The following is a 13,177-nucleotide window of genomic DNA, read 5'->3' as shown; positions in this document are numbered from 1 at the left end:
ACACCTGAGCAGAAAGACAGGTGTTTCAGCGTGTGAAATTTTAAGTTAACATACTTGTCAAACATCTACAGAAAGATGCCATTGTTTTGTGAAGTGGGAAACCTGCATATCTGAAACTCCAGCATGACCGAAACCTTCAGGTTCGATCAATAGGACAGGAAATGCCAGAATGCATGTGAACCTGTACGGCTGAGAAGAAGGGTTAAACATTAACACAGAGAAACACATCACAAGAGTGTGTGTGTGTGTTTGAGTTTACTGTTCCTCCTCATTTGGCTTAGCCTGTTTGGATTAGTGTCACCAGCTAGAGGCCAGACCTAAGCCCCCCAGGCCCTCCTGTCACACAGGGTAAATACAACTGTGTGTGTGTGTGTGTGTGTGTGTGTGTACGACGGGAGCCAAGCCAACAAGAAACACCAGATTCTTCACCAATTAACATCAATGTGACGGGACCACTGACATTTAAGATGAGGATGTTCCTTGTCCTGTCCTTAAGTTCAGCCTGAAAATCTTCCTTTCTCTCTCTCTCTTTCCTGGTAGTGTTGTCATTTTCTTCACCACATCATAGTAGTCAAATGACTGGTGTTAGCTTTAATGATAAAATTAGAGTTAGATCAATAAAGGTAAGGTTACCTAAAACTGAAAAACAATGTACATTTCAGAATTATGCAAAAAGGCCTATTTCAGGGAACAAGAAATGGGTTAACAACTTAAAGCTCTACTGCAGGGAGGTTGATCAAGCCTTCAAAGTTCATCACTAAGGATTTTTGTATGCTGTCGAGTAGGCGAAAGGATGTGTGTGTGTGTGTGTGTGACATCAACTGTCAAACATGGAGGAGGAAGTGTGATGGTCTGCGGCTGTTTTGCTGGATCCAGGATCGGTGACTTGTACAGAGTGAGAGGCACCTTGAACCAAAATGGCTACCACATCATTCTGCAGCGCCATGCAGTACCCTCTGGTATGCACCCAGGGGTTCATCCTACAGCAAGATAATGACCCAAAACATAAGTCCAAGCTATGCCCGAACTACCTTAGGAAAAAAGAAGAAGATGGTAAGCTTGAAAACATGGAATGGCCAGCAAAGTCTAAAGACTAAAGATGCCATCGAGGTGGTTTGGGATGAACTGGACAGAAGAGTGAAAGCAAAGCAACCTACAAGTGCCACACATTTATGGGAACTTCTGCTACTTTCTGAAGAATATTTTATTTCCATTGTAGAAAGAATGCCACGAGTGTGTTCAGCTGTTATATCTGCCACAGGTGGCTATTTTGATGAGTCAAAAGTTTGCAATACATTTTTGGTTGATAAATTGATTCCATGATTTCTTTTTTAACTTCAATTGTTTATTTGTTCTATGCTTTCATTTAAGAGTACAATGAGGCATTAAACTGTATAATTTCTAATAAAAACTGGAAAAATTGGGGTGTCCTAAAACTTCGGACAAGTACTGTATCGGTTTTGGTAATACAAACAAATCAACCAGCTGTATGGGACTATGGGGCACCATTGCCATTACTGCTTGCAATTAAAGCAGAGATGAAGGCAGTCTATGTAATACGGAGGTAAAGCAGTATCTAGTGCCTGTCTGTTCACGTGCGTGACTTTGGTTTATGATACAGATTTGCAGAAATTCACCGCATCTGTCCAACCTCTACAGTGTGGTGAAAGTGCTACAGAATGAGCAATGACTTGCTTGTAGAGCATGAGATTTAAGGGAGATGAATGAAAGAAAGGACATAGCTACCAGTTTGTTTGATTATATATATATAATTCTGTATTAACACATGTAACAGGATCTCCTGGGCTTATTTCTTAGCAAAAGAACAATGAAATCTAGTTTACAACTGAGGTGAACACAGAAGTAAAGACAGCTTGTTTACTACAGATTCACCTACACTATATACAAAAGTATGCAGTCATACCTCTTTTTTGTTGAGCTCAGGTGTGGCATGGGGCTGCTTTTCAGTAGTTGGGCTCAGCTCTTTACTTCCAGTGAAGGGAAATCTTAATGCTTCAGCATACCAACACATTTTGGACAATGCTATGCTTCCAACTTTGTGGCAACAGTTTGGTGAAGACCCTTTTCTATTCCAGCATGACTGTGTCCCAGTGCACAAAGCAAAGTCCATAAAGACATGGCTGGATGAGTTTGGTGTGGAAGAACTTGACTGGCCCACACAGAGTCCTGACCTCAACCCCATCCAACACCTTTGGGACGAACTGGAACAGAGATTGTGATTCAGGCCTTTTGGTCCAACATCAGTGTCTGACCTCACAAATGTTCTACTGCATGAATGGGCAAAAAATCCCACAGAAACACTCTAGAATCTTATGGAAAGTCTTCCCAGAAGAGTGGAAGCTGTTAAAGCTGCAAAGCTGTCTGTGCGTTTAAAATGTGATGTCATTAAAGTCCCTGTTGGCGTGATGATCAGGTGTTCCAATACTTTTGTTTATATTGTGTATTTTTGATCATTTAGGACTTTTTCTTTAGAAGCAGTTATGTTCCAGTCATTGTTATTCACTTCAAATATGATGAATATGCTGTAGTTTTGTTTATCTTTATTGTGGCAACTGAACAATATATGCACAGTGTGTCAGTAGTCTATTTGGAGCCGTTTTTACTTTCTTAGAAATCTAGCTCGTCATACAACATACAAGTTCATTGTCATTGTCTTGTCTTGAATGAGCAAAATCAGTACAGCACAGGTTGGTTTCTACATAAAAAGGGAAAAGAAAGACCCAGACATGGTTGATTGTCACACAAACAAAATCTACAGGGTCATATGTAGCTTTTCACCTCACCACACTAGTTCACTAACAAATGATCATTGGTTAGGTCTCATACATGGAAGTGTGTGCCTCTGTGTGTGTGTGTGTGTGTGATGACCAGAGTGAAATCACTTTGACAAGAGAGGTTACAAGGCTTTGTCACACACACATTCACACACAGATGCAGAGTACTGTGCAGCAGCAGTGAGAGCCAGTTTGTCAGGTAGGGCACCATAGCAGCCTCGCATACATACAGTACTGGTTCTCAGGTTCTCTGGTTTTCAATTCTTGCACTGTTCCTCTTCCTTTTGATATTTTAAACCGTGTGGTCAACAACTGCTGTGTCAGCAACGGAGAATTTCTGTAACGTGAAACCAGCAGCTAAACACACAGATCGTGTTTATCTTCAAAAACATGGCAGATGTGTGATGCTTCACACAACACTGAAAAGATGTAATGTTATACATATGACAGTTTTTATTTCAGCGTCAAGGTTTGAAAGTATTTTTGCTAAAGGGTGCAGTAGGATGCAGCCACTTTTCGTGATACTGAGTGAAGACTTTTCAAGAGTAGATTTCCTGCAGAACACAAAGGTATGTTGACAGTTTAAGGTTACACTCTAAAAACATTTATGGTCCAGTCACACCAGAAAGTGGCTCAACTACAATTGGAATACCATGAGTCGACAGGCAGAAGCCAAGGCTCTGTAAGATCATTTCAGGATTGTTACGCCCGAAAAAGAGACAAAACTGTACTATTGACTGAACATCAATACATATCCACACCCAATACTCTAAAGCTCTTGTAAACAGCTTCCCTTCCTTGGAGGCTCTTAAACCACTAACAAACACAAGTACGAGGCTCAGGCACATGACATCATTATTTCTGTTCTCATTTCGAATGAATCTACAGTAAATGCAATAAAGAACAGAAAGGGCCTCCGGAACACACCGTGCAGGAACACATAAACAATACAAGCAGCAATAAAACCAATCACCATCATACAGGTGTAAGACCTCTTTTTAGGGAGGAGGTGGCGCAGAGGTGTACTGACACAAGCGACGCATCATCTTATCTCTGCCTTAAGGCCTCAAGATAAAAAATAAAAAGGATATAAAGCTGAAGTTTTCAAAGACCAAAAGTGTTCCAAGTTTTTTTTTCTTTTTACAACTACAGGACAGTAGTCACAGGAGAGCAGACTCACATAAATTCCTTGCCTGAAGAAACAGTATATTATTAGCCTCATACTGAAACTAAAATTGCCTTTTTAAATCTCTCTCTCTCTCTCTCATGTGGGCCATTTCAATTTTTTTCTCCTTTTTGCTTTCCAACAAAAAGAAACCTTAAAATCACATTCTTAGCAACACCTGGAATAGGAGGTACAGCTGTGGCAGACAGTTTTGTCTTTCCGCAGCAGATTTTATTTTCCAGTGCATTCTGAAGCCCTGACATAGCCTGGGGCGTAGAAACCAGCGGAGAGCTCAAAGACCAGTGTCAGCGAGCCAGTGCTGTAAAAACAACATGTCAACACCACTTAATACATACACATTAAAGACAGCCACAAGCTCATGTGACAGCTGGGACTAACCAATCAGCAGTTAGCTGGGAATGGACAAAGCCAATGGGAGCCACTGAGAGTAATGAACTGGATTGCTGGATAGTTGACTCATTCTGCCATGTGTTAAAGCTGATGAGATGACAAAACAAAGCATCATGGGAGGAACAGCAGGCGCCAAGGCTACTGAGGCGTGTGAGCATTCACATATTGGCATATATAGTATGAAACAAAAACTTAAACTTTAGAGGTAAAATATCACTGGTTGTTCTAAAGTCATACCCAATATGCATACATTTTGTCTGGAAAAAAATATGCATGGGTTCGCTTCGTCATCTCAGTGAGTCAAAAAGTGAGCAGCTGAATAGGAGCCATCTCTGGTCTGGGATCACCATCTTATAATACACCCATGTCCTTGACCATAAATGCCCACATCTTTCCAACTGCATGCCCACAGCATTTAACTATAAATCAGTTTTCTCCAGCTTCAAGCAGAGTTCATGCTCATGGCACCACATGGGTTATTTATTTCTCTAGCATTTTAGCTGACTATTTTAGCAGCCTGAAAGGTACTCTTCATGACAATTAAACTAACCTTTGTGTGTAAAATTGGGTGAAATGCTACTTTAAGCCAAAACACAGCATTTCAGCCTGTAGCGTTTTCTTTGTCACCATCAGGCTAAAAAATCTAAAAACATTCCCTTTCAAACATTCAACAAAAGAAATAAGATCACAAACTGCATGCAAAAGTAACAATAATGGTAAATGCCAGAGCCACCTCCTGCTGGAGCCCCAGCAGAGCAAACCAACTGAGGCCACGAACCGTTTGTGCTCTGCCAGATGATTCACATGGAGCTCAAAGATTCTGGCCACCAGCCTTGTGAGTGCAGTGAACCGGCATCCTCTTTAACCTCCATCCAAATCTGTCTAAAGAGAATGACTTTCCGCTTCCAGATGAAGAGAAAAAATGCTAAGCACAAGCTGGCAGGGAGATCAAACTTTCTGTCTTCACGATGACAGCCTGTAAAGCAGGTCAAAAGAGCGCTACACCTCAGAGGCCGGCACCTTGGCTACAGCGGACTAGAGTTACACAGAGTCAGAGTCACGACCTGTTAACGAGACAAGGACAGGGACGGATCACATTACAGGATAATGTTACAGTCACATAAGCACAGGCTGCGTCTGCTCGTCTTAAACGTCATCAAGAAGCGAGCGCACACACGCACGTGCACACTAACACGCTTCATTTCAGCTGAACCGATCCAAATCTCAAGCACTTCATCAGTGTCGTCCTGCTGCTCCGTAGCAAAGAGGAACTTCTGCTGTGCTCCTGCAGGATACAGACACAACAATCTAATACTCCATCTGTTTAGGGAGGACTAATACTCATGCAAATTATAGTTCGCTTTCAAATTCCATTTTGATTTGAGGGAGGATAATGTGAATTCATGTCTCCTCAGAGCTACAGGCTTCAGCTAAACCAGAAATGCGAGTGACTGAGATAAATATTTAAAGCTCTGATACCATTTGCATCACATTCTCCTCCTCCTAATTCACACATTTATATCTGTTCACAGAAATCTTCTTAGGGAAATTGAACAATTTCATATAAAAATGAGATCCAAGTCCTTGTATAAAATGATTGGTAATATACTCGCTCAGGAGTTTCTGTTCACCCCCCTCTGTATGCATGTGTGTGTCTGCATCATTTATTTAGTGCTGCTGAATTCTCTTAACTATCCCCTCCTGATTCAATAAAATAAAGATGTGGGACTTTCAGACACCCAAACTGAGACCAGTCAGCACTGTATGTATACTGAATGGTTCCAACAGAGGGTAGAGTTAAGACAAATAACAAACTGAAATCAAATCCACATCAAATACTGATGTTCATAACAAAGGGGCTTCATGTATTTTACAACAACCAACCAAATTCTGAGCAAATTTCCCACTTGCTGGGTGAAACAAAGTGGATTCTTGAATGTAACAAAAGAAGAGAGGAGTGAATGTAGACTGCTACTTCAGTTCCATGTAAATAAATACATCGCTACATTGTTTTGCATCCAGCTCTAATCTGACAGTTACCGTATTTTCACGACTATAAGGCGCATATAAACGTCTTAGATTTTTTTCAAAATGTGCAGCGCGCCCTATCGTCCAGAGCGCCCTATCTGTGTGCGGACGTAGGTGAGAACCATGATGCTGCGGACGTGATAGAGAACATGGGTGCGTGATTTGTGTATAAAAGAACAGGTATGTGCTTTATGCAGAACATTGCTGTCTTAACAACCCTGAAAATGGCAAAGAGACACGCTTACGAAGCTCAGTTTAAGCTGAAGGCTATCAGCTACGCCGAGGAACACGGGAATCGAGCCGCCGCCAGAGAATATAAAATTAACGAATCAATGGTTCGCAAGTGGAGGAAGCTGGAGAACGAGCTGCGACAGGTGAAAAAAACGCAGCTGAGTTTCCGCGGACACAAGGCAAGGTGGCCAGAGCTGGAGGAAAGACTGGAGCAATGGATCGTCGAGCAAAGAGCGGGTGGGAGGAGCGTTTCGACGGTCACCATTCGGCTTAGAGCAGTAAAGTTAGCGGAGGAAATGAAAATTCAACATTTCCACGGAGGTCCGTCTTGGTGCTTCCGGTTCATGAAGCGGTGCCATTTCTCCATCCGGAGCAGGACGACGGTAGCGCAGCAGCGTCCGGCGGATTATTGTGAGAAGCTGGCGAACTTCCGCTCTTTCTGCAGCAGACACATCGCCGACAAAAACATCCAGCCGAGCCACATCACCAACATGGACGAGGTGCCGCTGACGTTCGACATCCCGGTGAGTCACACGGTGGAAAGGAAGGGAACCAGCACGGTAGCGATACGCACAACGGGGTACGAAAAGGCTTCGTTTACCGTTGTGCTCGGCTGCCATGCCAACGGACAGAAACTGCCGCCGATGGTGATTTTTAAGAGAAAGACTTTGCCTAAAGAGACGTTTCCAGCAGGCGTCATTATTAAGGCAAACGAAAAGGGCTGGATGGACGAGGAAATGATGAAGGATTGGCTGAGGCAGGTGTACGTACGGAGACCGGGTGGTTTTTTCCACACATCACAATCGCTGCTGGTTTGTGATTCCATGCGTGCCCATCTCACCGCCGACGTCAAAAAGCAAGTGAAGCAGATGAACGCTACGCTTGCTGTGATTCCGGGAGGTCTGACGAAGGAACTCCAACCGCTGGACATCGGCGTGAACCGGCCGTTCAAAGTGAGGCTGCGAGCGGCGTGGGAGCGGTGGATGACCGAAGGAGACCACAGTTTCACAAAGACTGGAAGGCAGCGCCGGGCGAGTTACGCCACAGTTTGTGACTGGATTGTAGCTGCTTGGGCTAACGTGTCTGCTGGCACTGTTGTTCGAGCTTTTGCTAAAGCCGGCATCATTTCTGGGGAGCCGCACGGCACGGACTCTGACTCTGACAGTGAGGAACGTGAACCTGCCATGTGTGATTTAGCGCAGCTGTTCAATTCCGACACAGAGGATGAGGACTTCAATGGGTTTGAGTGACTGTTACCGGTAATGTGCTTGTTTTAGTGTTGTTGTAATTAATACTTAAATAAAGCACAACCAAACTCAGTTTTGCTCCCGATCTATTTTTAAATATGCACGTGTGTGTTGTCAGGCGGGCGTACGTAGTATATGAATACACACAGGGGCGGACGTGTACGGTATATAAAACGTGTATATAAAACCCGCGCCCTATCTTCAGGTGCGCCATATCTGTGTGTTAAATACAATAATTGCACACATAACTGAGACTGCGCCTTTTCGTACGGTGCGCCTTTTCGTCGTGAAAATACGGTACTCTTTTTAATAGAAAAGTCTGTCACAACATGTTAAATGCCCTGTCAGATGCGGCCACACGCAGTCAGATGTTTCCAGTTTTGGGGCTAATCAGTCCTCTGCTCACATTGGTGGAAGGTGGGCAATAATATGAGAATTATGGATGGATGATGGAGATGTCATTCAAACGCAGACCACACAGTCCTGAGAAATGTCTGATGGGTCTTCAGGACTTTTAAAACCAAAGGTGACATCATGTCACATGAGACAGGGAAAAACAGAAAATCCTCCCACTTTATAATCTGAAAGTAGAAAATGTTCGGTATCTTAGTTCTCATCCGCTCCTACAACACCTTCCACTGCTCCGGCTAACAAACTTCATGTTGCAATAGCGTAAGAAGCCTGGCAAACTTTTAAACGTGTGCAAAGTGTTGCTCTCTATAGCACCGTTTGCAGCAGGTTCTTCCAGACTTTTTAAGACTTTGGCACTGTGTGAAGGAACAACAGGTTTGGCAGTGGGAAGTCTGCACAAAGCTGCTGCAGGACTTTTGCATGGAGAATCATTAAACTGAAGCCACTTCCCAAATAGTTTAACTCTCTGTTACACACATTTGCATTAGCATTTTCAGCATAGAATAAAAAAGTAGCACACAAATTTTCTTAAATTTTTGTCTTTGCAGATTTTACTCAAAATGTTGACGCTCTAATTTTAAAAATTCTTTTAATAGGTTCATTTTCTTCACTAACTTGGAGGGAAGCTGTCCCCATTCTGTCCTCATTCCTGTCAGCTCTTTTCTCAAAGTGTCCCTGCATGCCTTCCTGTGCTGCTGCTCTCCTGCCCTCTCTCCCTCACCTCCTCTCTCCTCTGCCTGTCAGCTGCTCTGTTTGATTTCGTTTCTGACCAGTCAAACAAAGATACATTTGACTAAAGCGGTTTTTTAGAGAAAGGTCATGGACAAATTTACTATGCATACCACATCTTGAACACTGGTGCAAAATGATATTGTCAGCTTCAGTACAAAAATGATTGAAAAGTGGAAATGTTTAACAACTCTGTGTGTGTGTTAATAAAACTGGCTCTGCTCCTAAAGAACTACATCATCTCATCAGTCTCACACCCTCTGATCTCAGACAGAAGAGTAAGAGCTAATGGAAATAAAATCAAATAATGCGAGCTTTTATCCTCCATTTGTTTGTTAACAGCTAATTTCCTTTCTAAACATCTTTATCTTTATCTCCCTTTGGGCTTCCTGTGCCGTCCATCCCTTTCAACGCTGCTGGACTAAGATGAGTGTCACTTTTTTTTGTTTCAAATGTTTCCCAGTTCAGTCAATCAAAGCTGCCGTCTTAATGAAGTGAATTCTGAAAATATATTCAAGTTTATGAAAACCAGAGCAGAAAAGAGGTGTGAGTAAAAGGTGTGGCTGTAGGTCGGTTCGGTAATGTTGATAAGGCCTTTCTACATTTCCACCTGCCCTTCATCCATCCCTCTGTTCTTTGCCTCCACTCAACTCGCACTCCTCAAAGACTTTAACTACGCTAACACAACTTTACTTCACGTTGCTCCATGAAGACATGTGTATTCATATTTGATGAATTTAAACTGCGATCTTGAGTTTCACAAAGCTGTTGTTTATGGCCCAGACATCAGCTGAAAACTGCCTGTAGCCAAGCCCACGTGTTTAACATTCAAACTGACCTGATGGGGGTCTTCAGGTCTAATGACTGATCTTACCGAGGGTGTAATTGTTACAGGGAACAGAGGAAAATATTGTCCTCCTCACTGAATCTCCTGACAGGAAGGCCTGCAAGTGCTGCACTAGATTTACTCACAATTCTCTACTCAAAAGAAAATTATGTAATGTATGTTACTGTTTATAAAATATAACCTTATGTTTTAACAATGTAACATTAGTCTAAATTAATAAAGCTGAACTGGTAGGCTGACTAGAAATATCTCCTGTTGTCAAGCTGTAGCTAAGGTTTGTCTTATTTAAACTGTAACAACGTTTTCATTGCATAGAAACCTTATGGGATGGGAATGATTGTTCCAGGTATGAGTTACACCTTCAGGTGTTACCAGGAAAGTAGAGTTACTTGGCTTTTGAAAAACTTTCAATTTTGATATCAAACCACATGAAAATATAAATTAATGGGCTTAATGTTTTTCTTTTCCTTTTTCCTTTGTTAAGTGACCAAGCATGATAATGATGATAATGCCTTTTGAGGTGTCCATTGTCAGGACTAATGGGCGACGTGGAGTTCAGAATGGTCCTGTAATATGGGTGACCTCACTGTTATTATCACTGTTGTGGTATCACCGGATTCTTGTCCATAAAGAGCGCTGGAGTTTTTTTTAGTTTGTTTGTTTTTTCGTTTGTTTTTTTGCCTATGGCCTCCCCACAGCTGAAAACTTACATCTCTGGATCTTCCAGCAGACAATATAACATTACTTGGGCGCCCACAGATTAGAAGTTCCCTTATTGCTATGATGATAATGTCCCTAATAAAAACTTCCTGTTTGGTTTTCTAAACACCACATCAAAATCAAACACCTAAAGTAGAGTCAACTTTTATTACTGTACTTGCTTCTTCCTTCCAAGAACAAGAGGTTGTGCTTTTAAGTGAACATGCCAAAACACATATACAGCACAGGCTACACAGCACGCAGCGAGGGGATTAAAGTTGGTGTCAAGCTCCATGACACTCCACGGTGATGCAGTATATTTGCATATTTTCAATATGGAATAGCGAGCTTTTCCTCCAACACTTTCCTTTTTCACACGTTAAACGGTTGGCTCATCTCTCACAAGCTTGTGTGCTGTGTTGCTGGTAGTGTGGACTGTCAAACAGGTAAAGAAATGTCTGAAAAAATAAGATTAAAAATCCTAATCCATTCTTTTACATCCTCTCTCTTCTTCTCTCTTTTCCAAATTCAAACGAGTGCCAAGATGAGCTCTTTTCACTTCCTTTTCCCTCAGACAGGAACATGACTATAGCCTGAGAAGAATCTAACGTCTCCTCTGCTCCCTCCCTTTCTCAGTCCCTTCCCTCCACTTTTCTTTCCCTTGACAGCAAACCAAAGATAACTCCTAATAAACTACAGTCATTTCATTTTTTCTTGCCCTCTCTGCCACTATCTTTTCTTCCACTCCCGCAGCAAGCACAGGATTATTCCTTGTAGATTAACAGCCTGACTTTGTCTTCCTGCTCTCTTTTTGCTCTTCCCTTCTTCCTCTCTCTTCTGTCACTGTTCCTCTTCCTTATATCTCTCCTTCTTCTTTTATTCATCGCTCTTTTTCTGTCTCTCCTTGCCTTTCCGGGAACAGTAGATTACCTCCAGTGAACAACAGTGGTGTTGTGATTAGGAGCAGTGGTTAAGATGACAGAACAATCATCTGAACCTATACCGCTGCAGAGAAAAACCACCACACTGGGTATTACACAAGAGGCTTTGATCACAGGGATGAGTGCCATCATCTACTGATGCAGTGTGTGCACGATGCATGCATATGTGCACAGAGCTCTAAAACCAACTCCAAAGTAGGCTAATAACACTGTCAAAAGTGTTATCAATAATAAAGCTATACATTTAGGGCGTTTGTCTGTCACCACTTCACTTTAGCTTCTGTTTTGATTCCGTCTGTTGTTTTTAAGTGCTAATGCCACCCAAGTGCTAACCAAAGCAGCTTTAATCAATTCACTGTCGGCAATGATGCCTTTCAAGTGTCTCCCTTTTAAATGAGATTTGCAATAGAAAAGAGGCACCGGCCTGCTGTATTCAGTGACAGTAGGCGCCTTCAGCTCTCTCAAGTCGCCTGCCTGTGATGTATGTGTATGTGCGCGTGCTCATCGGTGTGTATGTGTGTGTGTACACTTTCTCCAGTGTTAGATGCAGCAGATGCTTCAGCAGAGGGGAGACACGCACCAGCCTTGATATTATTCCATTAGCATATCAGCACCCCCTCTTTTTCACCCTCCCTCCCTCCTTTACTCACGCTGTCAGAAATTGATGATCTGCAATTACACAGCATGTGTCAGTGCAACTAAACATCATTTAATAGCTCCAAGCTGACAGCACATGACTGAGCAAGCGGAGAGGCACCAGCCTCACAAAAGTACCAGGTTTCCCACCCTGAAGCATGTCGCTCATAGCCGTGCTGTTATGTGAGGAAAAAAGTGGAGCTTATTCAGTGAAAGTGCATATTAATTAATCCTCAGTACACATATATACTGCAGTGAATGAGTGTTACAGGGATGACAACATGACTAATTTGAAATGCTTGTAGCGTGAGCATACAGATGAATCTCTGCAGTATTATCACAGGAACATTCTAGTCTTAGCAATAGTGTGTTCTAGTTAATCTAACTACAGGGGGTGAAAGCTGTGCTGATATTGTGCACTTCAAACTCACTAGGACACGCAGTCCAGATAATAATTATTAACGCTGAATTACTGTTTTCACAAATAGTCCTTGAAAAATCGGACCACTTTCACTGCGTTTTAAAAAAGAAATAGTTAAAAACTGCTTAAACTGCTCATGTTAAAATCGGGCAATTTGCAAGGTGGACAACCGAACAACACTAAAGACAGCCCCTTAACACAACTTATCTGTTGTTTGGTACGCAAAGTTGCAAAGTTTATAGCAAACATATCTCTCATATTATCACTATAATAGGATATTCATATGAATGAATTATCCTGTGTGACACTTTCCGAGAACACTAGGCTATTCTCACGGTGTAGAGCGGAAGCAGACAACTAACTACTGTAAACACCATCACGCAGTTAACGTTACATTACTTACGAAATGTGACTCCTCCGAGGCTTTATCCAACTAAGTCCTTTAATTTTCTTTTCGGGACACACTTGAAGTGAGCACACAAACACACACACATACACACGCACACGCCCCTCACACTCACACACTCACACACACACACACATGCAAAGTGCTCTGAACTGTTGCGCTGTCCCTCGTCTATCGTCTGCGTTGCACTGAAGCGCGAACCTCAACTAT

At 42.4% G+C, this 13,177-nt stretch overlaps 1 protein-coding gene across 5 annotated transcripts in view; it reads right to left on the bottom strand.

Moving 5' to 3' along the window:
• Window positions 1-13,177, bottom strand: part of ppfibp2b (PPFIA binding protein 2b) — a 77,223-nt gene extending 64,046 nt beyond the window's left edge. For 4 of the 5 annotated variants that reach the window (XM_046395019.1, XM_046395018.1, XM_046395021.1 and 1 more), the window contains exon 1: window positions 12,965-13,176. The gene's annotated coding sequence lies outside the window, so the exon portion shown is untranslated. Of the gene's footprint in view, window positions 1-12,964 lie in introns of all 5 variants that reach the window. The other variant, XM_046395017.1, reaches the window with a different exon arrangement.

The sequence above is a fragment of the Scatophagus argus genome, chromosome 7 (genome assembly GCF_020382885.2).
Source record: "Scatophagus argus isolate fScaArg1 chromosome 7, fScaArg1.pri, whole genome shotgun sequence".
Classification (NCBI taxonomy): domain Eukaryota; kingdom Metazoa; phylum Chordata; class Actinopteri; family Scatophagidae; genus Scatophagus; species Scatophagus argus.
This window is presented reverse-complemented; position numbering and strand designations above follow the sequence as displayed.